Source organism: Chelonia mydas, chromosome 19, assembly GCF_015237465.2.
Source record: "Chelonia mydas isolate rCheMyd1 chromosome 19, rCheMyd1.pri.v2, whole genome shotgun sequence".
Lineage (NCBI taxonomy): Eukaryota > Metazoa > Chordata > Testudines > Cheloniidae > Chelonia > Chelonia mydas.
In genome coordinates this window covers 6,014,366-6,037,455 of record NC_051259.2, presented here as the reverse complement: position 1 = coordinate 6,037,455, position 23,090 = coordinate 6,014,366, and the positions used below count along the sequence as shown (strand labels likewise).

The 23,090-nt window shown below is 55.4% G+C and overlaps 1 protein-coding gene across 17 annotated transcripts in view; it reads left to right on the top strand.

The window, feature by feature from the left end:
* Positions 1-15,073: 15,073 nt before the first annotated feature.
* ADGRB2 (adhesion G protein-coupled receptor B2) overlaps positions 15,074-23,090 on the top strand; it is a 108,101-nt gene continuing 100,084 nt past the window's right edge. For 3 of the 17 annotated variants that reach the window (XM_037881966.2, XM_043532338.1, XM_043532341.1), the window contains exon 1: positions 15,304-15,794. The gene's annotated coding sequence lies outside the window, so the exon portion shown is untranslated. Of the gene's footprint in view, positions 15,185-15,286; positions 15,795-16,258; positions 16,388-16,632; positions 16,670-23,090 lie in introns of those variants that run through there. The other 14 variants (XM_037881962.2, XM_043532334.1, XM_043532343.1 and 11 more) reach the window with 12 other exon arrangements.

The following is a 23,090-nucleotide window of genomic DNA, read 5'->3' as shown; positions in this document are numbered from 1 at the left end:
GGTTTGCCTGTATTTGCAGGGAACCTAATAAGCTGCATGCACATTTGCTCCAATGCGTGGTTTGCAATGGTCTCGTAGTGTAAGAAGGCATTGCCCTTTGAGGGGGTGGAGCTATTTAATGTCTGGGCTTCTGATGGAGTGTGAAATACCGCCAGTCATTCCTTCTTTCTGAGCTAGGGCATCCCTCCTTCTCCATGCCTGGCGCCGAGAGGGCGGGGGACCCTTTCCAGAGTGGAATTTTCCATGGTGGGTGCTTTGTTTGCTCTGTCCCGCACTGGCGGGTGCAGTCTCCTCGCGCCTCCCCACCAGAATCCCACGGGATGGAAATGGGGCACGCTGCCAGCTGGGCACCATTAGTAGGTGGGCAGGTTTAAAACAAGCAGTAGGAAGTTCTCACACCATGCACAGTCAACCCATGGAACTCCTTGCCAAGGGATGTTGTGAAGGCCAAACATAGAGCTGGGGTCAAAAAAGAATTAGATAAGTGGATGGAGGATAGGTCCATCAATGGCTATTAACCAAGATGGTCAGAGATGCAGTGCCAGGCTCTGGGTGTCCCTAAACCTCCAACCGCCAGAAGCTGGGAGTGGACCATAGGGGATGGATCACTTGTTGACCTGTTCTGTTTGTTTCCTCTAAAGTACCTGGCATTGGACACTGTTAGAAGAGTCTGACCCAGTATGGCTGTTCTTAGGAGGCCCCCACCCTGTCTGGGTAGGGGGACGTTTCTGTGCCTCTTGCCCACAAGGAGCCCCCCCCCCCCGCCCCACCCTGGGAGGCACCTCTCTCTGCACTTCTGAGATGGGCTGGTACCCAGGAAGAGGCTGTCTCTGCACCGCCCGTCCCCAGAGCCCCCTCTGCCTTAAAATGTGCATCAGAGCCAGCTGTCTCTTTCCCCATCCGTGTCTCTTGGGTGCAGGGCGCTAGCCCATGGAGGACATGACCGGGGGGAGGGAGGGGCTGTGTGCATCTCCCTGGGGCAGTGCTTGGGTGGGGCCTGCTTCGAGGAGGGGAGAGGGATCCCCTGTCACGTCTGTTTAGCTTCATTCTGGGATCAGTCTCTCTTGGGGGGCGGGGGAACAGGGAGTGCTGAAGTGTGCACTGACCCCAGGAAATGCTCCTTCTCTCCCGCCCTTCCCTCCTCCTTGTGCTGAGGGTCTCTATTGTCCTGCCATTGGCCTGGCCTAACGAAGGCCGGCCGTGCTCTTCAGCCAAGCCAGGATGCCTGCCCAGGGCCCCTTGCCCTTAGCTGCTCTCATTGATTTTATCCACCAGGCCGTGGCTGGAATGGAGAGCTGCCGGACTCTCTGGCCGTGCTGGTGGGGCTCCCCGAACCCCCGACTCCTGCTCCCAGCACCCCTCTACGCCCTGCAGGCGGTCGTCACGGTGATGAAGCACTGTGCGAAGGGTGGGGATGTCTCCATGGTGATGTGCAGGGTGCCAAGGCTGCCCACAAACCCTCCTGGGGTTACGGATTTCAGCTCCACGTGGGCCAGTGGGCTGGGCAGCACCTCCGGTGCCAGGCGGCGGGAGGCCGAGGGAGGGCCATGGCAGAGCAGGGGTGGGATGGGGGGATTGGGGGATCTTCCCAAGATAATCATTTGAGGTTCCTGGATGCCCATCAACACCTATCCGCTGTGCTCCGTCAGCCTCCCCTGCTCCCCCAGAGAATTGCCCCCGTGTAACCCCCCCCTTCAGTGCCCATCCTCTGTGCCCCATCATGGCCCCCCTAGCATCTATGTACTGTTCCCCATTACCCCCTAGTGCCTGTCCACTGTGCCCCATTGTCCGTCCATTGTCTCATTTCCCTCACCCAGTCCCCCTCCTGCTGGCACATTCAACCCACTTCCCCTCAGTGCCCATCTGCTGTGACCCCATCCACTGTGCCCATCGTGTCCCACGTCCCGTCCCCCGTCCCCCTCCGGCAGCAGTCTGCTGCCCAATCACACTCGCCTCGGTCCCCCTCAGCACCTGACTGCATTGACCTTGGCTCCCCCATCCTTCCGGGTGTGCACTGTGTCCTTTCCCTCTCCCCTCGCTGGCTGCCTCCTCGTGCCCGTCTCCAGAGGCTCTGTTCTCACACCTGCGAGATGCTCCGACTACCTCTTTATTTATGGCCATTTGCAAGTCGGATCATCCCCGCCCCGGCTCGGATCACTGAGTTATTAACAAGGTCAGAGGAAGGGAGCTCCAGGGAGGCAGCTGAAGGCCTCGAGGGAGGCTGTGCATGGCCAGAAGCGCATCAGCCAGCAAGAGAGGCGCAGTCTGCGTGGCTTAGCCTCTTGCCTCAACATCTCCCAATGCCCGGCAAGTCCAGCCAGCCAAATGGGTTGGGCCTCGAGGGAGAGTGCTGGTGCATTCGTAGCTGTACACACCCTGAAAGCTCCCTGTAGCTAGAGCACTGGGATCCAGGAAATCTGCATTCGGTTCCTGGCTCTGCCACTGCTTCCCTGTGTGACCCTGGGCAAGTCACTGTCCTCAGTCTTCTGCAGGTGTATTTCAGCCATTTCTCCCATCCTTTAGCTGTCTGGTCTATTTAGATTGCAAGCTGGGGCAGGGACCATCTCTTACTATATGTCTGTACAGCGCCTGGCACAATGGGGCCTGAACTCAGCTAGGGGGTTTCTAGGGCCCAGATCCACAAAGGTTAGCTGCCTAATGCCCATTGAAATCAAGGGGAATTAAGTGCCTAAATACCTTTGAGGATCTGGGCCTACGTGCTACCAGAATATCAGCAAATGGGCGCATTTCTCTAGGCCAGCTGTGAGAGCATTACGCCTGTTTTACAGATGGGGAAACGGAGGCACAGAGCCATGAAGTGACTCACCCCAAGCACGTGGAAGAAGCAGGAATTGAGCCCAGACCCCTGACTCTGAGCCCAGTGCCTTAACCGCAAGACCAGCCTTCCCCGCTTCTGCTTGGAGTAACTTTTGCAACATTTGGGTTGGAAACTTTTCGGGAGTGAGGGGCCTTTAATGGAAACACAGTGGTCTTTGTTCCTGGAGTCTAAGGCTGCAAAAGACCGTTCTGACCATCGAGTCTGACCCCTGTATAACACAGGCCAGGGAACTTTCCTCAGTTACCCCTTTACTGAGCCCAATTGTCGGATTGAAGGAGGCTCGTGGGAATGTTTCTACTACAAATTCTACGCTGTTTAATTACAAGCCTTAAACGTCGGCCCGAGGCCACCTTCCCAAGTCACCTACAGGAAATTCAGAAAAGCCAAGGCCTGGCAATGGGAATAACACCGACCGAGCCAGCCTCTCCTTGCTCAGTTCTCTATGGTTCCTGTGCCTGCGGGAGTCAAGGGCATTTCAGGGGGCCGTAAGTGCTTTTGCAAACACATTAGGCCTGAGCTGCAGAGAGTGCTAGATGAAAACCAAATCCAAGCTTCCACACGCCTCCCTCTCCGGGGGCTGTTACAGCCTAAAAGGACTTTGGTTCTTGTAGTGTCTTTCCAAGAAGCGCTCTCTGGAGGTGAAACAGCCTTTGACGACAATCACGATCGAGTGGAGTGCCGCTTTTATATCTGCTGTCCCCACTCTGCTCCTCCTGGGGGACCAGCTCTCTCTACACGCCTCTGTCTCCTCCACTCCAGGCTCTTTGATCCTGTAATGCAATTAGAGTTAAATAAGAGGAGGGGGAGGGGAGCTTGCAGGGAGTGGAGGAAGCCATTCTGGCTGGCAGTTCCAGGGAAGGGGCAGCAAGGAGCCCTGTGCCAGATGAGGTGGCAGGGGAGAGGCGAAAGGCCAGCCACGCAGTCTACGCTGAAGGCGAAAGTGCCTCCAGACGGGTTTTCTGGGGCCAAGGAGCCGGCGGCTCTCCCCGCCGGGCACTGGGGATGTGCGTGTGCGGCGGTCAAGCCTGTGCAGCGTGGGTGTGAAACGCTCCCCCGTCACAGCTCTGCACGCACGCCGTTTACAGCCACTTTGCACAGGCGTGAATGACGCAGCCAGGCAAGAGGCAGGGAGTGCTCAGGCCCGGGGCTGGGCGGTTGGCTGGAGTGAGGCCGGGGAGGGTTCTACGAACAGGGACTCCTTCCTTTTCCCGGGCGCTGCATCGCAGGGCACAGGCAGCCCCGCGCAGAGCTAACGGCACCTCCGAGCTGTTAGAGTCCCCAGCGATGGTCCCCCGGTTAAGTTGCTAGTTCGGTTCTCCGTTTATCAAAGGGGGCTGCGAGGGATGTTGAAATGTCAAGCGTTTTTGTTTGGGATTTTGGTTGCTGGCTGAGTGACACTGCTGCAGGGGTGCATTTCTGCGTCAGGCCTGGGCTTTTCACACCTCCCTCCCCTCAACTAGCTACCATGTTAAAGCCCATGGGTGAGACTGCGCTTTGACTCACATCCTGCATGATCCCACTGACTCCTGAATTCTGAACCCTAACAGACTTGGCATTTCCATGCGAGCAGAGACGCAGCTCGGGGCCCACTCCAGGCAGGGGATCCCAGAGCCAGATGTGCCATCTCTGGGCTACCAACGCACTGCAAAGGAAGTACCCAGCAAGGGTGTTAATGTCAGAGACCTGATTTCAGTTCTGAGCTCTGCCACCTATCTCATTGGGTAAGTCCCTCTGGGCTTGTTTACATGCGGGCACTCAGGAAAATTAATTCAAATGAACTTAAATGGATTAGTGAAACCACATTAAACCCCTGTGTGGACACTTATTCCGAATTTGGAAATAAAGTAAGATGATAAACTAAATTAAGGGCACTTCAATCTGCATGAGATACTCCACACAGGGGTTTAATGCAGTTTCACTAATCCACTTTGAATTCATACCTGTATTTAATTTGGATTAATTTCCCTTGGGCCTGGTCTATACTTAAAAAGTAGGTTGACAAAGCTGCGTCCGTCAGGGGTATGAAAAACCCACACCCCTGACCACTGGAGCTATGCCAACTTAAACCCCAGTGTAGGCACAATTATGTCCTCAGAAGAATGCTTGTGTCAATGTAGCTACCGTTGCTTGGGGAGGTGGGGTTCCTGCATCGATGGAAAACCCTCTTTCAACTGCGTCTACACTGCAAGGTTATGGCATAGCTACAGCAGGGCCGATGAGCAATGAGATGTTGGGATACTAAATCAGCGAGGGCCCCAAGGACGCCTAGATACACAGGGTCACAGGGCTCACCTCGGAGACTCACACTGACGTTGTCTGCCTTGGAAAGAAAGAATTGACTCTTGCCTGATTTGACGGGAGTAGGTCAAGGTATGCGAAGGAGGTTTTAGTGCGTGGTAGCAGGGCCCAGGTGGCCAGTTAGTACACGGCACGCGTAGGCAGTCTAGATTTACACCCCTGCTTGGTGAGCAGGTAGTGTTTTATGCCCGCTTTGCCCAGGTGGGAATGACGATGAGGCACTGGGCCACAGAGAATCAGGCCCATAGACGCATCCTGTGATCCAGCCACTAGCCGGAGATACACCCCCACGCTGACAACAAGGGGGGTTTCCTAAGGAAATCACTGGGCAACCTTGCAATTGAGCAAACCGGCGCTGTGGATTGTATTGCGACTCTCTGTCCCAGCTGGCAGCCAAAGCGGGCCCGTCCCGGTTCGACGCTGCCTGGAACAGAGCTGGAGAGAATCTGGGCTTTGGTGTCCCTGGAAAATGGTCACAGGAAGGTTTCTCTGAAAGAAATCCCTTTAGTTGGAGGCTTGAAGGTGCACCTTCCCTCAGTGGTGAGCTCTGGGGTGGTGGGGGATGGGAAAGGCTGCTCCCCCCAAACATTAGAGCAGCTAAAGCTTTGGTTTATTGCTTTGAAAATCTGTTGGATTTCTGCCTTAAATGTACAGCTTCAGAGCTGAAAAGATAACACTTCCCACCGAAGGCTTAAGTGGCGCTTGCTCCAGCCTTCATGTATATTAATTGAGATGAATATTTATGCAACATTTCCGGCTTTGGAGCAGTGGCTTGTATTGCAGGCGTGTTCTTTATTTGAACGATTCGTTCATAGCACGGGCGAGAGGAAGGCTCAGATGTCCAGATGCGAGGTTGGATTTCTTCCCTTAGAGGCTAGGAGCTCTTGGCCTGTTGTTGCATTTTGGACCGCTGGAAATAGGTGCGTTGTGGGCTCGGGGACAAGATGAAGAGAGAGAAGCAGGGGAATGAGAAAAGGCTCTGGGGGAGAATAAAAAGGGAGGTGGTTGGTAGGGTGTTAGAGCAGAGAAATGGGTATCAGGACTCCTGGGTTCCCTCTGCCACTGACTTGTTGTGCGGGGCTTTGGGGAGTCACTCCTCTCTCCGTGCTTCGGTTTTCCTGCCTGTAAAATGGGGTGATAACACCATCCTGCTCCCTGGGGGTGCTGTGGCGAAGCTGAGGTTGGTAAAATAGTCCATGATCCTCAGATGAGAGATGGCGATATGAGAGAGAGAAGGCAAGTGAGGTAACGTGTTGTATTGGACCAACTTCAGCGGGTGGAAAAGAGACAAGCCCCTGAGCTTCGCAGAGGGAACCAGAGCGGCACAGCTAATCACACGATTAAAAGACGGCTACCACAGCACGGCAACCCAAGACAGGGAGATGTTCTTAAACCCTTGAACGGCGCGTGCTGTCTGGGGTCTAACTAGGTTGTAGCAGCCTATGCACTGTGCAGCGAGCGTATTGGGACCCATGGAATACAGCGCCTGGCTCTTGGGTGTTATAAAGCCCGTCTGTTGTAGCTTCCTCTTTAATTAAGTCCTTCGTCCCAGGGAGAAGCTCTAAGGTAGACTGCTGCCAGGCGCCTGTGCTGAACTCACGCAGATGCCAGGAGCGTTGCAGTGAAGAGGGGGGATCCGTTTCTGTTTGCTCCCATTAGCCACTTCCAGTGAGTCAGCATCTGCAGAGAGCGTGCCAGGGATGGAGTGCTGTCCCCGCTGCCCTAACGGGGGGCCGGATAATCCAGCGGCAGCGGATTTCCACGCACGCCCCACCGGAGCTGCAACCTGACGGCTCCAGGGAATTGAGGCAAATGAACCGTGACAAGCGGGAGCAAAGGTGATGGGTAAAGCTGGGCGCCCCTTGGGATAACAATCTACCCACACCCAGCCGAGAGCACGGCGCCAGCACCGATGGCTTCATAAATCCCCCCCCCTTCTCGCTGCCAGCGATCATAGCTATTTACATGGCCCTGGGACCTTAGCACTGCAGGCTCTTGGGAGGGAGAACAGTGCCATTATCTCCACTTTCCAAATGGAGAAACTGAGGCACGGCGGGATGACATCATTACTCAAGGCCAGACAGGGCACCTGTTGTACAGGAGGGAATTGAACCCAGGTCTCTGGCCAGTGCCCGAACCAGTAGACCGTCCTCCCCCTCTAGCTATTATCTGCACCTTCCTGGACAGCACAGTAGGTATTTGTTAGCCTGCACTGCCCCCCGATTGCCTTTAATAGCAGCAGCTCTGCCCCGTGCTTGAATAAGGCTTCTGTCACTTTTGATAAACTCCCTCCGTGTTCACACCTGGTGTCTCTGATGTGTCCCACCCCCCACGGTCCGTTAGGCGAAATAGCTCCTTTTCCCTCGAGCTTAAAGAAACGTTCTTGCTTTGATAGACAAGCCACTTGGGTTTCGAAAGACGGGGCCCTGTACACTGGGGAGCGGGCTCGGCGTTGCTCGGGGGAGGAATTGTTGTGGCGGCAAAATGATCCATTGCCAGACACCAAGGCACTAGGGGTGAAATCCAGCTTCCACTGAAGTCTGCAGGGATTCTTAATCCAGGAGTCATGAACCCTGGGGTTGCAAACAAGGACTGGGGGAGTTGGGACCCCCCCTGCCCTGCCTGTATTGCTAAATGGGATTTTGGTGGGTGTCCTGGCTGGTGGGAGAGGGGTCCTGGTATGGAAAAGGCCGGACCCACTGCGAGAGTGAGGATGAGAAACAGACATGCCCAGGGTTGCCGCCCTGTGCCTTTTCCGAGGCCTTCAGTGGCACCAGCATCGGGCCCATAAAGTAACAAACAGAGCAAGAAGGGGATGCTGCTGGGTCTTACTAAGGGCCTGATCCTGAACTTCTAGCCTAATTTCCCCCCCCTGCATGGCTCATCCTCGCTGGCAACACCTGGGGAAAAAAATCCCCTCTATCCTGTTTGCACCCGTCAAACGCTCTTCCCCTGCCAAGCCATCCTTTGGCCACGCTATAGATATCTCATTCTTTTAATCTCCCCTGCTTGCTAAGTATTGCCAGCATGTTAGTCATCTCTGTGGCCGGTCGCTGCGTCGCCCCGGTTAGCTGCAATCTCTCTGGCACCGAGGAAGCCTCGGCAATGCTGTATATAGAGGGAATTTGCTACCGATAGCTCTGTCACTTGAGCCCGTTCCAGCCCAGGAAGGCACGACGCAGACTGTAGCGTAATTGCCCCCGTGTCCATCTGCATTAGCCCGTTTCACGGTCCCAGATCTTCATTTAAGATCAGAAGTGCCAGTTTCCCGGCACTGCCCTGCTGAGACCGTGTGAAATTGGTCAGGAGAGGCGAGCAGCTGTGGTGATTCAGGAGAAGGCGCCCTCCCCTCTGAGTCGGGGTGGAACAAACGATCCGGGGGGGGAGGAGGGAAGACGCAAGGTGGGAGGCTGTAATGTGGGAGGGGCAGCCTTTCCGATGAGACGTAAAACAAGTCCTGTCCACGGGAAATAATTCAGGAGACTGGAGGCCCTGTTTGCAAGAGCAGGAGTGCAAGCCTGGGGTCCGGGACTTCTTGCAGTTGGAGTAATTGCACCATGTCTCCATATGCAGATTCATTTGCATACCGTGTTCTCTTGTAGCATTGCCATGTGCTCTTAGGCCACACTTCAGGGAAGAACTAAACCGCGTGCTTAATTTTAAGCATGTGTTTAAGTCCCATTGACATCAATGGACCTTAAGCATGTGCTTTACTGAATTGGCACTGGAACTGGAAAAAACAAATCAGCTGCCCGCCTTCATGCCAGAGGAGGATGCGCTCCAGTAGTGGGTTACGGGACTCCTCTGTACATTTGTGTGTCTATTTGTTCAAAAATTTTCCAAACACTTTAGATTCTCTGTGCTGTAGGGCCTGCAACACACATGCTGTTATTGCTACGTGTGTTATTATTCTTATCATAGCCAGCCACGCGCTCAGCAAGCTGACCCCTTGAGTGAGGCAAACCACTTGGGAAGTGCTGGGGTGAAAGGTGCTGTAGAAATGTATGTCATGGTTGATACTTTATCCTAGCTAAGCAGGCCTACAACTTAAATGGAGAGGTCCAGTCTCCCCGCTGATGTAAATCGGCAGAGCTCTGACTTTAATGCCAGGGAGAAGCGCTGGCTTCAGCAGAGTGTTGCTGATTTCCACCAGCAGAGGATCTGGCCCGGAGGCATGAATAATTCCCTTCAGCCCTGTTCTTGCGCTGTTTGTTTCTTTCCCCTTCAGCACAGAGGGCGGCAGCGTCACTGGCGGCCAGTTCTTCAGATCGTGCGGCACTTGGAAAGGAAATAAAACCCCCCCTGCTGAAATGTACTTTCCTGGCTTAAATGATGGTATTTATGTTATTCTGGAACCACTGGGGATACTGCTGTTGGATTGAGAACCGCAGCAGTGTTCCTTGATCCTTGACAAACCCATAAATTGAAATTTATTCTAGGGCATTTTCATATTACTGCTCCTCTGTTTAATGTGCACGCTGCACTTAAACTCCTTTGTTTCCCTTCATAGTTCCCCCCCACTGGAAAAACAAAGCCTTAAATCGCCTTTCAGCTGACTGGTGGCCCATAGTGTAGAGCGCTGCATGGAGGACATGCACCAATTTGTATGCACCAACAGGCCGGGCAGTGGTAGTGACCAGGCATCGTAAATTTCTTTAAGGTGCCTCACACGACATCTTCATTGGGTCCTTATTACCTTTTTCCATTAAAACAGATAATCTGGCAAACCAAATCTCCCTTTTATTGCTGCTTTTGTTTCTTTGCCCCTGCTCTTCGGAGCAAAGTTTATGAAAAGAGATTCGAAGGGGAGGTTGCAATTATTAGCAGGTGGAGAGATTCTTGGGGCCTGCTCCTTTATCGTTACGTGAACTGCAGTAGAGTCCAGAGAGGTCCTATCGGAGATCGAGACCCCATTTTGTTAGGTGCTAAGCTCTTCTGAAAATCTGGCTGCTTATTGCAGTGTCTAAAAGGGGGCTGAGTCCCAGATCCGCAAAGGTAGGTCATCAGTGGAAGTTAGGAGCCTACCTACCTTTGTGGATCTAGGCCAACAAGCCCGGATTTCCATCAGCTCAGCTTCCACGGAGGCAGGCAGCTAAACAAGGGTTGGATTTTCAAAAAGAACTTGGTATCCAGTGTGCCGAGCTCTTTGGAAACCCTGGCCCTTTCCTGGGTGCTGAACAGAGTTGTGGGGGGAAGAGGGGGAGAGATGGGGTTCCAATCCCTTGGAAATTTCTCAGATTTTGAAAAAATCTGGTTTGCACAGGGAGGAAACCATGATATTCGGAAAACTGTCAGGAAAAACCAGAGAGATTCCAGCCCCAGAATAACCAATAGCCCAGCGGGCCGGACACTCACCTGCTAAGTTAGAAACCCAGGTCCAAGTCCCTGCTTTGTATGATTCGGAACAGCAACTTGAACCTGGCTATCCAATGTGCCAGGCGAGTGTAGTGACCGCTGGGCTGTTGATTGGACTCTCTCTGGTTTTAACCAGAAATTCCATCCTGGACCTGCGAAGCCTTCTCCACAGAAGTGGGGCTGAATCTAGGACGTTCCCGTGACCAGGCTGGGTTTCAACAAATCAGCATTTTCTGATGTCCAAAAAATCCCGACCAGCTCTGGTGCTGAAAATCCTGGCCCTCTCCTTCTGTCTGAGTGAGCCTGGATGGCAAGTAAGCAGCATGTGTTAATAGCAGAGTACTGCATGGAATTTGGGTGGTGATGGGGGAAGAAAGCGGGCTGGGGGCAAAAAGCCCCTCAAACCAGCAGCGTCAAGGGGAAGCTGCTACATCTCAAGTCTGCGTCGGTCTGTTTCAGCTCGGAGAGCTCGCGTCAGACGGTGATGGGTGCTTTAGGAACGAGTGCAATGAATAAACAATAAAATAAATAATAAATGCCCAGGCACCGAGGAGACCCATGTAAACCTGGCTAGTTATTACTGCCTTAATGGACAGGTCTAATTTCCATTAGTCCCACAAAGCCCCGGTGTTACAACTTTCATAATCTCTGCAGCTGCTTTAATTATGCCCTTTGTGTCACACTGGTTACACTGGCTGTGTGGTACCTTACAATTTGCATTAATTTGTTCATCATATGCTGCTGAGAACTTTAATTTTCGGAGGGGAGGGGAATGGATGAGTTGACGGGGTCTGGGAGGAGGTCACTGAGCCTTTCCTCTCGAGGTCACTGGTGGGAATCCAAGCCGCGGCTTTGTCAGGACGGAGCCCAGAGGGTGAGAGAAGCTCTCCCTCCAGGCAGGGGATATTCCTTCCCGGGGAATTTCTTGGTGCTGCTCAAAGTTGAAGGCAAGACACTGAGCTAGATGGGCCCATGCATCTGATGCAGCCTGGCAGGTCCTAGTCCTTGAAAGCCGTTGCCATCTAACGAGCTGCTTGACCAGCGGCTCCTAGGAAATGAGTTTGTGGGGTCTCAGGCCGCACTCCGCAGTGTCCCCATCAAGCAGTCACTCCAGTCAGGCTATAGGCAGAGAGACCAGGAGGAGGTGGTGGGGGTGATTTCCCTGGGGCCTGTGCTTCCCTTGCTCTGGAGGAAGAGAGGATATTGGGCTCTGCAGCTGACCTGCCAGCAGTGTGGAATTCCCTCCAGGGCTGGTCCTGGGAAAGGGGTTTGCAATGGTTCTGGAACCAAGCTGTGGCTCTGGAGCAAGCACCCCGTTGTCCTGGCAATCGTGAGGATACTGCTGGGCCCCTCCTGCTCCAAAAGCCACAGATCCCTTCCTCTGCCTGGCTGGGGGGGATGGGGCGGGGTAGTGCCAGGAGGCAGGAATTAGCCTCTGTGTTTCAGAACTGAAGGGAGGAGCCTGAGATCTGGAACCCAATTCTTTGCTGGTGCAAGCTGGACCAGGTCCATTGACTTCCATGTGCCAGTTTGCACCAACAGGGAATTTGGTCCCTGGTCTCTTCTTGTGCTGTATTTCTATGTACACGCGGGGCATTGTGCCAGAGGCAAAAGCGAAGGCATTGTGCTATCCTGCTGCCCGAAGGCTCAGGACTTCCCTCCAGGAATACATGGCGTGAGGGCCTGGTCCTGAATGGAACTGAGCACCCTGGCCTTGCACCACAGTCAGTAAGAGGTGAGGGTGCTCTGCCCTTCGTAGGACCAGGCCGTGAGATCACGCAGGGTGCTAAGGGGGTGAACGTGAGCGTGGAACAGGGACACGAATGCCAATCCACCAGGCCGGGCCGTCAGCTCCCAGCACACACAGACGACGCTGTTCAATCACAGGCATTGTCTGCTGTGGTTTCACGACACTTGCTTTTGGATGGCTGGTGTTTTTTCAGTACAGAAAGTGCATCAAATGAACAAAGACCCTTGTACCTTGACTGAGGGATTATTAATGGTGAAGGCAAGCTGCAATTATCTGAGTGAGAGTGTATTTCTTCTGGGATATTCCCTCTTACAATTATATTAATTGCAATTAGCTGTATTTGGGACTATTTGTTACGGGGTATTTCCCATTCTAATGACTTTCTCATCAATGCAAAGGGAAGGATAACCCTCCTCCCCTCATTCTGTTCATCATAGTTAACTGCCTCCCAGGGCTTGAACACCTCACAACCGTTCCTTCCCTGCGGCCTGCACCTTTGTCAGGCTTGTGTCCCCTCGCGATCCTGAGCTACGTGGGCCTCCGTCATGCTGCTGGCCAGGATCCGCGAGAACAGTGACCTGGCCTTTGTACGCAGACCTCTTCAACCTCCCGCCGGCTCGCCTGTCTTCTAGACGCCCTTTATGCCATCACAGGGCATGACGGGGAAATGCGCTTAGCGCAATGACTGGCCAGCGACAACAGTCGTTAATCACACTCTCGTCACTGACCCAACCATCCGTCCACCAACTTCTGATCTGCCAAGGCACCTGGCGTCATCTCTGAACAGGGCAGGACAGCTGTGCAGCCAATCTCTTTAAATGGGGTTTTTCGAATGACCCACAATGCAGCTGCGGTCAATGCCAGACTGTCACATATCCCTGCTGAGTGCCCGCTGACTTATTTCTACGGCGGGCTCCAGGCTCTTCACCTGGCTGATGCTGACGCCATCGAACGACTGGGCACATTGTGCAGATGTTGAGAAAGACTGAACTCTGGGTAGGGCTACCCAAGCTGGACAGGTCCGGGGAGGTGTGGGGGGAACCAGATGCAGCCTGTCCTCTGGGGCTCTGGGTGGGAGTTTGGACAATAGGCCAAGAAGCTCTCCCTGTCAAAATGTTAAGTTAGAGAAACCCACCAATGTGGATTCAAATCTTTAATGCAGGTTGATTGCACCTTGTGAAGTGGAGAAGTAGAGTTATCCCCATGGGGAGCCGGGGCACAGGGCCTCACTAGCTCAAGATCACACAGGAAGCTGGTGGAAGAAGAAAAGAATCATAGTCCCCGGCTAGCACTCTAACCACTGACCCAGCCTGTCTCTTGTCAGTTGACTTTCCATTAACCGTAAACAGTACAGGGACCATGATACTATTGATCAGTTTGGATATTCTCCAGTGGAGGGCAGCAGTGCCCAGAAATCCCAGCTGTTTCTGTACACCATGCCTTAACATAGGTGGACGGGGTGTGATGTACTACAAAGGAAATGCGGTTTTATTGTGCATCCTCCCCCTGCCTGTGAAATTATTGAGCGTTTCCCCTGCCCCGGCCGTCTGAGTGACCCCTTGCTGTTGGGCCGACGTCACAAATGAAAGCTGTTCCAATCCCCTGGTGGAGAATTGCCCACACCGCAAAACCACCCGGCTTCTGCGCCGCGAACGATCAACGGGGTTTGAAGAGCATGGGCTGGGTAGCAACCCCGGCAGAGGAGAGGGAGGGCTGGGAAGCTGCCAGCTGAAGAAGTCCCTGGAGATGATGGGGATCTGGCTGGGGCTAAGGAATGGGAATCAGTCTAGTTGAAAGCCAGGCTGCTCCCCTGTGACACTGTTGATGCTTATGGGAGATGCGGGGAGGCTCTTGGGCCGGTGGCAATGTGATCTCTGTCGCTCTGTGCTGACTGGCCCAGGGACACTTCCTGGCACCCTCCTAGAAACAGGCCGCCCGAGTCCAGGCTCGTTCCAGGCAGCCAGAGCTCTGTGACCCTGGTCAGCATCCCCGCTGCCAGGCCGCGTCTTTGGCGGGCGATCGCGTTTGGAACGGTCGCACAACGCAAATGTGCACCTAGACCTCACCCGGATGCACGTGGAGATGTTCAGCACAGGGGCACGCGTCTCCAGGCATGTACACGCCCCATCTGGGCACACATGTCACCCGTGCACGCCTACACACATGATACAACACCGGTGTGCCCGTCTGAGCTCTCAGGACACCCACGCTGCACGTTTCACATCTGCTCAAGGGTACGCAGCACACGTCAACACATCTGTGCCCCACAGCTCCCCCCCCAAAAAAAACACACTAGGGGCACGTGTGTCCTGTGCGCTCTCTACTTGCGTATCGACACAGGCTCCAGCCCTCCCGTGCCCATACACAACCTGCCTGTGTTGATCTGGGCAGTCAACACACTTACACTCCCCCCCGCCCCCCTCCCCGCCCCCAGCACGTCTTCACCAACACACCTGGCCACGCAAAGGCTCATGCCTAGACACACCGAGGGGTGCACACGCTACCACCCCCCTCCACAACACACCCCTGCCCCACAAACCTCTCCCCCCTCAGGCGCAGCTCCGTGCCCACTTTTGCGCAGGTACCGCCGCCCACCTGTGCGCTGCGCACCTCTGGCTATGCCCCCACCCCTGGGTGCACCCCCGCGGCTCCCGCAACACGGGGGCGCCCGTGCACCCCAGCTAGGCCTATCTAGGGGCAGAACCTGTCAGGGACCAGGCTGGGGAGGGACGGGGACAGGGACGGGGACGGGACCCCCCTCCCCCTCCTCGCCCCCCTGCAGCCAACATGCCAGGGTCACCTTAAATCCCGCGGCTCCCCCGGCCGGGCAGGGAGCAGCCCGGGAGCAGGGGAAGGGGCGGAGCAGAGCGAGCCAAGCGGCCCCAGCCAGGCGCAGGCATCTCCCCGCTGCGCCCAGCCTCGCCCCCCGCCCCGGCTCTGCCGTGAGCTGCCCGGGGCCTCCTTAAAGCCTGGGACTCGCCCCCCCCCCCCCCCGCCCGGGTTTTTTTTTCTGTTCCGCGCAAGCTCCCCAGCCCCGGGCCCGGCGCGAGCTGCCGAGGCCGCCCGCGCGCCGACCCAGCCCTGCCGCAGGGAGCCGGGGCCAGGGGCGCAGCCGGGCCGGGACCCGGAGCCTGCCCGCCCCTGAGGATGCGACCCCGCCGCGGGCGGGCTGTGGGCGCCGGCTGCGGGCGCCGCCTCCTGCCGCGGGGAGCCCCCGGGGTGGCGGGGAGGCGCGGGCAGTAGTTGCGGCGAGGAGTGGAGGGGGGGACCCCCCCGTCCGGAGAAGAAGGGGGACCCCTGTCCGGAGAAGGGGTTTGCTGTTTTGTTTTTGCTAATTGCGGGGCCCCCCCTCATTTCACACTGCGGGGGGGGGGCGAAGATCGGAGCGAGCAGCTGCCGCGCACGGAGCCCTCCTAAACAGGGACCTTCTCCCCCCCCTTCCCTCCCCCCGCCCCCGTTTTGCAGGCACGGGCTGGCTCTCAGGGATGGCAAACTTCAGCGGCTCGGGCCCCTCGTCTTGCAAGGGCTTAAACTACTGCTAGCAGAGACCAGGTGAGCGGGGCCCCCAGAGAGCGGGGCAGCGGGCGGCGAAGGGTTAATGCTCGGTGGCATGCCACCAAACTGTGCGCCTCTTCCCCCCCACCCCCCCAGACAGCAGGCGGCCGCCATCACGCCTACTACTCAACTGGGAAAATGATGGCAATTAGAGGCTGCTGTAATTTATTGCGGAATTAACCCCCCCCCCCCCTCCGGCTCCTCTCCACCTCCAGCCCTTCCCCGGGCGCGGGGGGGGGGGTGGGGGGAAGGACTCGCTGGGATGCAGAGAGCGGGCGCCCCCAAGTTTACTTCCAAAAGCCCCCCGCGCCCTGGCCCGAGTTGGGTGGATGGGTCCTGTGCCGGTTACAAACACCAAACTGCAGCGTGGCCCGCGGGCTCCCTTGAGCGGGGGCCGTTCGCAGCTCTGCTTCGTGGCAGGGGGGGCCGATCGGTTTAGAGGAGGGGGCTGCGGGTAATACATGCTCCCCTGGTGGGCCCCCCTCCCCCCCCGCTTGTCTGGGAAGGCGAAGCTTGCAACGGGCTCGGGTCTTCTTCCTCGCCGTCTCTGCTGCGTTTCCCGCGGACCGGAGTGATGCATCCGTGCTCAGGTCTTTGCTTCCCCGTCCGCTTTGCAGCAGCAAGCCGCCTTCCCCTTCCCCTGCCCCCCGCCCCGGGTTTCATGCAGTGCGAAAACACAAGACTGCTTTTTATTTGTAATGACTTGTGGGGGGCGGCGGCGGCGGGGGGGGGGGGATCGATCTCGTCGTGCAAACGCAGCGGGAGGGCAATCGGCGTGGCGAAGCACGCGGAGACCTGCCCCGGGGTGGCATTTTGAGGACGCATCTTCATAGTCTGCGTGTTCGGCCGGGCTGTGATTTCCTTCAGCGAAGGTTGGAAACGCCGGTGGGGCCGGGAGACCAGGCAGGATTCTTGCTTATGGGGCTCAGCGACAGTATCCTCCCCTCCCCCCCCCGCCCACCCCCTTTCCACGGAGGGCCGATGGCTGCCTAGTGAGGTGGGGAAGTTTGAATTGGATTGAGCGGCCACAGGAGTGGGGTTGGCTCCCCCGTGGGGGCTGGAAGCGACACACCGGCCTCCTCCTCCTCCGAGGAAGCTGGGGAGATGCTTGACCATCTCTTTGCACGTGGGGGGTTTTAGGTTTCCGATCGGGGGCCGACTTTCAAGAAGATGGGAAATAGAGAGGCGGAGAGAGGGACTCCTGAGCTTCCCAGGCTCTGTCCGTTAAATCGACTCTCAATTCTCTACAGCCAAAAAAAAAAAAAACCTACCGTGAAAAGGCGTTGGGCGAATTTTCTTGCGAAAAGGGTTCTCTGGCTCCTGCTAGGGGCGCCCCGAGAGATGGCACCCTCAGCTCTGCGTGGGTATTTATTATTTTTCTTGCTGCCCAGACTTGCCCATCTGGAAGGGCTCTCGTTACCTGTATCAATCGGATGTATTTCTGTTTTGAAAGCAAGACACATGGGAGTGTGGGTGTGGGGGGTGTGTGGGTGGGTGTAAAGGCTCCCGATCCAGATGAACAATCCGTGGCACGTCAGCCAGAATAAGAGAGGTCGGGGTTTTGACACAGCTTGGATCGGGAGTGCCCTGGATGCTCGTGCTTGTATGGCGGGGGCGGTGGGGGAAAGGTGTGCGTTGGTGCGGCTTGCTTTGTTGTGTGGCACCCATGTCCCACTGCATGTGTGTAGACGTGAGTTGGAGTGAGGCTGAAAGTGTGCTGGAATTGCTCTCAATGTGCTGGCACAAGATGGGACAAGGTCAGCCCTGATGTAGGGGTTGAAACGCTCCTTGAGATGCACTCGATTCCAGCCAGGGCTGAATTAGCGCGTGCAACTCCTTCTCTGTTGGCAGGTAATGGCTTTGCCATGCGGGGTCTGTGTCTTTTGAAGCCGGTAGGTTGGATTTGTGGGTTCTGCTCTCGTGCACTTAGGGTACTGGGTGCGTAGGCATTGGCAGGCAGGTGCGTTGCTGGGGCTGTTTGCACTGCTGTAGTGTGTAAGTGTGCTTTGCAGGGTCTGTCCTAGCACCAGGGTGTAGGTGTATCTGAGTGTGTGTATTGTAGAATGGGCATACAGCCTTTCTATTGGATGTGGCAGGTGTGCTTGGGTCCCTTTGCACTAGCATCAGGGTGCGAGTGCCTGGCTAGATCTGGCTGGTACATGTGTTGTGGGGGTGCATTCCTGGGTTTGTGAGCACTGGGTCTGTAAGGCTGGATCCGTTTCTCTGGGCACCATGGGCATGTGTGATAGTGGGTCTGTGGGCATGTTGTCAGGTGTGTATGCAGGCATATTGCCACGCGTGCATGCACGGTGTGTGTTGGATTTGTGTGAGCAGTGTAAAGAGGGGGCAGGGATGGGTAGCGGAGTGGGAGCTCTCTTTCCAGGAGCGGCTGGGAGCAGAAAGCAGTTGGACCTGTGCGCAGATCGATCACGGTTTGGTTTAAAGACAGTAACTTGTTGCAGCGTCAGATGGTTGTATTCCTTCCAGCCCGAACCATGCCTGTGGTCAGAGGGCAAGGACCGTGACAGCTCACTGCTCCCGCTCGCTTTGCGGCAGGGACGCTTACTAACGTCTTGCCTGAGCGACCCTTTGGTTTTCTAGGTCAGATTTGAATGCTCTCTGCGCCAGCGCTTCCCAGCCCTCTGCGAGCTCGCTGGAGTCACTGACGTGTCTTGGGACGTGCAGTGTAATTGTGCAGTCAGGGAAAGGACACTTGTGCACCTCGCTGTTGCTCTTGGAGAGGACGTCCCCTCCACGCGGGGTGGGGAGGGGGAATTCTGCCCGAAGGGGGGCGCTGCCGTAGGCAAAGGCAGATCGTTACTCACATCTTCGGACTCCTGTCTGGTGCTTCTTAGTAGATCATTTCACTCTGCACCGATAAGGGGATGTGGAATTAATTATGCTCTGCCCTGTGGATCGTGCAGCCCGGCTAAGCAGTGGCAGGGCATGAGAGGCTGAAACCCCATCGGTGAAAGGTTCGGGGTGGAAGTGTGAATATTTTAAACCAACCCTCCCCCCCCTTGACTGTAGCAACATCTTGGCAGAAATGCGCCATCTGTGCATCCGGAATTGATGGGGATGGGGGGTGCGGAGATCCGGAGGAGTGGGGTGGACATGAAGCGCAGCCAGAATCCAGCCTGGCAGGCAGCATCTCCCGATGTGGTCGCACGGAGCGTGGCTTCCGCGCCCAGCGCTGTGACGCTCGCAGAAGCCCGTGCGATGCGACTGAGCGTGCGGCCCGGATTATGAATGTGGTTCGTAACCCTGCTGTGTGGGGATACCTGGGCCACCAGGGACTTGGCTGGCTGGCTTTCCTACCCTTGTCCCAGAAGGGCAGCTGTGAGTGGCTTGGGCGGGTTTGACTGGAGGCTGGCGACAGCAGACCTCTGGCTCTGTGATTTGTCTCCCCTCACGGCCCAGTGGGGTGTTGTCCTAAGATGCGTGCGTGTGCTCGTTTCCCTGAGCTGGGCATGAGCCGGGGGCTGACAAGGTGGGTGAGTTTTGTGTGGCTTCTTCTCAGCATTCACCTGTGTATGCAGTGGGCACGTGCCCATTGCCTTGGCATCTGGCCCCAGGAGAAACCTGCAAAGAAAATGAGGGTTTCAAGCCCCTGGTGAGGCATGTCCTTGATGGTGCAATTTTTGGGGTGATGAGAATGATCACAGAGGAACTGGGGGGGGGTGTTAGTCCTGGATGGTGTCTCTCCCCCTCTGCCGAACTGATGGTTTTAGGGGTTAATTCCTAAAAGTAGTGAGGAGCTTCTGCAACCCTGGCCCTCCTCCCCAACTCCTCCCTGCGGGGGACCCCATTCAGGGTGGGAGGATGGTGCAGCCTTCGGATCCCGTTTGGCCCTTGGCCTTCTGTGGTGGTGTTTTTTCTGATGCAGACACCTCGTCATGGGGAATGTGGACTGAGGCCTAGCAAACCCATTTCATATCAGCTGCCAGACAGACATCTAATGGGAACGGGACTGCATCTGAGCTGTCAGCTTATTAATAGTAATAACACCTACCTCTTACAGAGTGCTTCGGATCAGTAACACTTTACAAAGGATGTCAGTCCCATCATTGCGCCCATTTTACAGGTGGGGAAACTGAGGCACAGAGCGACAAAGTGGCTTGCCCACGGTTACTCAGCAGGCTATGGGCAGAGCCAGAGCCTTACCATCTTGTCCCTTTGTCCCCTTCTGCTTTCTTGATGTCGTGTCAGAACTTGACCGAGCAGCTGGGTGTAGCTTGTTTCGTGCAGGCCACCGAATAGTTCATCAGAGGGGCTTTTGGCCAGTGCTGTGACCAAACTGGGATGTGGAACACGGAGCCGTCTATCCAATATCCAATCCGAGGGGTGCTGTGGGCTCTTTTCTCTTCTGCAGCTCAGCTTGGGTGTTGGTCAGCTCCAGGCATGGTTGGGGTTAGGGTTAGCGAAGTAGCTTGGGAATGACTGATGCAGCGAGCAGGTTCTGCTGTTCCGGGGCCTACAGTCAACGGGAATCTTTCCATCAGCTTCTGTGGGCTTTGGATCAATTCCTCAGTGCCTTGGCCTGAGCTCCTGTAGTGACGAAGAAGGCTGGGAAGATAACCAAGGGAGGGGTGTTTTGGAGACACAGAAAGAGAGAGGTTATCAGGCTCCTGCATAGCAAAGAGAATAGCCACGTTATACAGTTCCTGCTAGCCTGTATCCCTGCTACGGACTCTTGGTTAGATGAACCCCCTGCCCCCCACCTGTAAATTGCACCGGGCGGGAGGCAGGGATGAACGGAGTGTTCTCTGGCAGAGAGTAGTCCTTAAGCCTGGAGGGGATTTCGTCGCTCCGGCTCCCGGCCTCGCGCTCGGAGTGGAGTTTTACCAACAGCCGTTAAGTAAAATAAATAAAAAGGCCCTGTGCTTGCCAGTGGTAGCGAGTCTGATCCAGTGATTGGCAAAACAGCGCCATTAATTACCGCTTGGCTTCGCTGCCGGGATGCATTGCTCAGGAAGGGTGGTGGCAGCGTGCCTGGGAAGCCAGAGGGAGTGGGGGAGTGAGAGAGGAAGGGATGAAAAAGAGAGAGAGAGAGGGGAAGCATGCACTTGTCTCCAGGCACCATGGAGAGCCTACGGTTCCTGCTGGAACCCCCACAGCAGGTGTTGTTCCTTGTCATGTGCATGCACACACACTCTCCCCAGGAGGGATGTTGCAGATCTGGGGATGGCTTCAGGCTATGAGAATTGGAGACACCGGGCCAGGTTTGCCGGTGGTTTCAATGGAGTCACACCAGAGATGGATTTGGTTCACCAGGGCCAGGAGCAGTAATTACATCAAACAGAGGCTATTTCTGATTGTTGGTCTGATTCCAGCAGCAGAGAGTTGTAAGGTCCGTCTGTGGTAGTCACACAATCGGGCAGGGGTGTGACGATGTGACGCAGCAGGGAGGGGGGAGTGTTGACCTGGGAATGTGCCCTGGGGATGGGAGACCTGAGAGCCTGTAACCTGAACCGGGAGGGGGAGGTAACACCTCTGCCCAGGAATGTGGACAGAGGCTGCAGAAGGGAACCTGGTGGGGGTGGGGCGTTAGTTTTCAGGTCAGGGCTGGGTGGAGGAACGCAGGGAACCCCAGGGCTGGGGTCTAAGCTCCCTGCTCCCCCAGAAGGACTTGACTGAGGGGTCCTGGGTGTACCCACAAGCTCTGTTTTGGACTGTGTTCCTGTTGTCCAATAAACCTTCTGTTTTACTGGCTGGCTGAGAGTCTCAGTGAATCCCAGGAAGAGGGGTGCAGGGCCTGGACTCCCCCACACTCCATGACAAGGGGTTTTTTAAAATTGTGCTGGAGGGAGGGGAAATCAGGGGTTTGGATACGCAGCCCTGTAGGGAAGGCTGGTATGTATGGGCCAGAGGGAACAGCTTTGTTCTCCTCCTGTTACCTTTGGACAGCCAGGACGAGGGTGCCAGGTGCTTTCCAAGCACCCAGGGAGTCGCACTTCTTGTTGCAGGTCCCTTTCACTTTCAGGGTCCCCTCTGCTCCCTATAGGATCCAATACATCTCCCACTGAAATCTTTGGAAAGGCCTCGGCTGAGTCCTTGGGGCTGTCAGTCTTTGGGGCAGAGGCCATCTTTGCGTTCTGTGTTTGCTCTGCACCTAGCACAAAGGGGACCTGGTCCATGACTCGGTGCTAGGCACTCCCGCAGTATAAAATCATTATTATTAATAATTATACGGTGTTTGGATTGCAGTCGCTGCAGGACAATGTCTGCTTTCAAGGGTCACTGTCGAAATAAGTGTTGGGATTTTTTTTAGATGAGTCAGTTTGGGAGAGAAAAAAAACCCCAGTTTTTTTATTATAAGGGTTTTTCTGCTCCCTGTGGAGATGTTTATATGGGCCTTTTTAGTTATCCAGGTCTCCCTTTCTAGCTGACTCTGACCCTGATCCTGCAAATAGGGGAGTTTCTGATACCATAAGTAGCGTTTTACTCAAATGGTCCCGTTGACTTTGGTCGGACAAAGGGTGTCAATATGCGGGCCTGTAGCACGAGTTGTGTCCTTGAGCTCATTGGGGCAAGTCGCTCATGTAAAGTTACGTATGTGTTTGCAGACGTGGGGCCTGTGCAGTGAATCTGACTTGTCCGGTGCACAAGTAAACAACCTGGAGAGAGATTTGCTCTACCCAGTTTCTCCCCTCTCTCTGGAGTCACTGGTAACAAGAGGAGACACACACAGTTTCCAGACTTTCACATTGGTGGGGTCTCCTTAAATTGTTCCCCCTGGCCTTTTTAAAGGAAAACATCCTGGATGCATTTCTGTTAGTCTTCACTTTGGGCAGACGTTTATAGCACGGGATGAAGGGCATGAAAGCTGGGCACAAAACGTCCTCGTTCCAGGGCATCCGGCCGTGGAATGAACCTCCGGAGGAGACGGGGGGAATTGGAAATCTGTCTGTCTTCAGGAAACACTGCAGAACCTTCCTCCTTGACAAACTCTTTGTGCCATAAGGAGTGCTGGGGAATGACAGTGGGGCAGCCTGGAGGTGTGGGAGGCTAATTAACTTTTCTATATCGATGTGATTTGATTTTGATGGGTCTGTTTGTTTGTACCTGTGTTTTTTCAAAGACTGTCAGAAGCACCCAGAGTGCTGAATGCGGCCTTAGTCCAGAAAAATCGAAATGAACCCAGAGGCTCCATGCGCAGCCTGATCCGAGTCCCTAGGGTTGGGGGAATCCCAGGAAGCTGAAGGTTAATTGCTGCTGGGTTAACTTCGGGTTTCCTATGGATGTTTTATATTTTTTTCCCCCAAAACCTTGTGAATAACGAATCCTGACTGA